This window comes from Aplysia californica, unplaced genomic scaffold (assembly GCF_000002075.1).
Source record: "Aplysia californica isolate F4 #8 unplaced genomic scaffold, AplCal3.0 scaffold00838, whole genome shotgun sequence".
Classification (NCBI taxonomy): domain Eukaryota; kingdom Metazoa; phylum Mollusca; class Gastropoda; order Aplysiida; family Aplysiidae; genus Aplysia; species Aplysia californica.
The window spans coordinates 9,124-10,826 of NW_004798108.1; positions in this window are offsets into that span (position 1 = coordinate 9,124).

The window sequence follows — 1,703 nt, forward strand, 5'->3', positions numbered from 1 at the left end:
TCCTCCTCCTCCTCTTCTTCAACTTGTACTCTAACATTTAAGAACACTTTCGTCTCAGGAAAATCCATCACCGTCATAGAAGAAGAGTAGTAAGTTGAACTCTGTTGAATATGAATACACGTTTGCTGACCTGAAAAACTTCCCCTCAGACACACCTAGATGGTTGGGATGAGATATGCACATACTAGTCATGTCATGTCATGTTTTTCAGCTAAGGAGCCGTAGAAACGTTGAGAAATTGTGTTGATCCTGAAAGTTCCACACCTTATGTGCAAATAGACCGAGCATCACAATACTGGCGTAAGCTGACAAAACGCCTTTAAAAAAAATTCACAGCAGTTTCGAGAAATCATCTTTTTTCGTTTTTCTATAATATTTCAACTGTTTTGTACAGTACATCAACATTTGATCTCTTGTCCAGAAGAGAAATGTCGTTCTCTGTGCTCGACGTATAATATTATACGAGCGTAAGAAAACCGAAAATTGTTGATTTCTCGAAACGGATGTAAAAAAAAAAAAGAAAAGAAAAAGGTGTTTTGTCAGAGTGCGAGAGAATATTGTTTGATATCATTAACTAGCTGGGCCCCGTTTCGATGAAAGGAATGATCGGTGCATTACCATCAACGGAAAGTCATTGGCCTACTATATTTACACTCTTCTGGAATGGAGCAATACATCTTGAGAGATGCAAACAAATTAGAAGGTCTAGATCTATACTCTCAAATTAAAAATGCGCCTCGCGAAATATCACTTCCGGCACTTCCATTGTGAAGGACAGCTGCGCAGATTTGTTTCGTTTCTCAGTGGAATAATCACAAAGGCCACAGAAGGCCGAAAACATTTTGTCAAATATATTTTTATAAATTCAGGGAATAATTAAATAAAAAATTGGGCTCACCATGGGGACCTATCTATCTTTTTGCAGGTACTTGCCAACTTTCAACTATGTAGCTGTCGTAGTTTTATGGGAAAAGTGACACATGTGTTTCCAAGTTGCCAAATATATAATAGATAATACAAAAAGCATCCGCTTAATTTTTTGCTTAATACATGTCGATGTAGTTCTAAGGGGCACCTGTCCAAGACAATCACCTGTACAAACGGACATTTGCCCCATCCCTTCCTGAGTTTTTAAATGTTCCAATGATACTGTCAAAGACAATCATCTGTACAAACGGATATTTCCCCCCTTCCCGTCTTGAATTTTTAAATGTTGTAATGACACTCTCCCAGACACTCACCTGTCTAAGACAGCCACTTTTCCCTGTCTAAGACAGCCACTTACACTCACCTGTCTAAGACAGCCACTTACACTCACCTGTCTAAGACAGCCTCTTACACCTGTCTAAGACAGCCTCTTACACCTGTCTAAGACAGCCACTTTCCCCTGTCTAAGACAGCCACTTACACTCACCTGTCTAAGACAGCCTCTTACACTTGTCTAAGACAGCCTCTTACACCTGTCTAAGACAGCCTCTTACACCTGTCTAAGACAGCCACTTTTCTTCTCGACACATGCACGCCGTCTTGGACAGTTTAGAACTGTGGCGTCGGTGGTCTAGCGGTTAGCCTACCAGAGACGTGGTGCTGCGAATTCGGGGGTTCGAGCCTCAGGCCCGACGTTGTATCCTTGTTGTTATTATTATTATTATTATTATTAGTAGTAGTAGTAGTAGTAGTAGTAGTAGTAGTAGTAGTAGTAG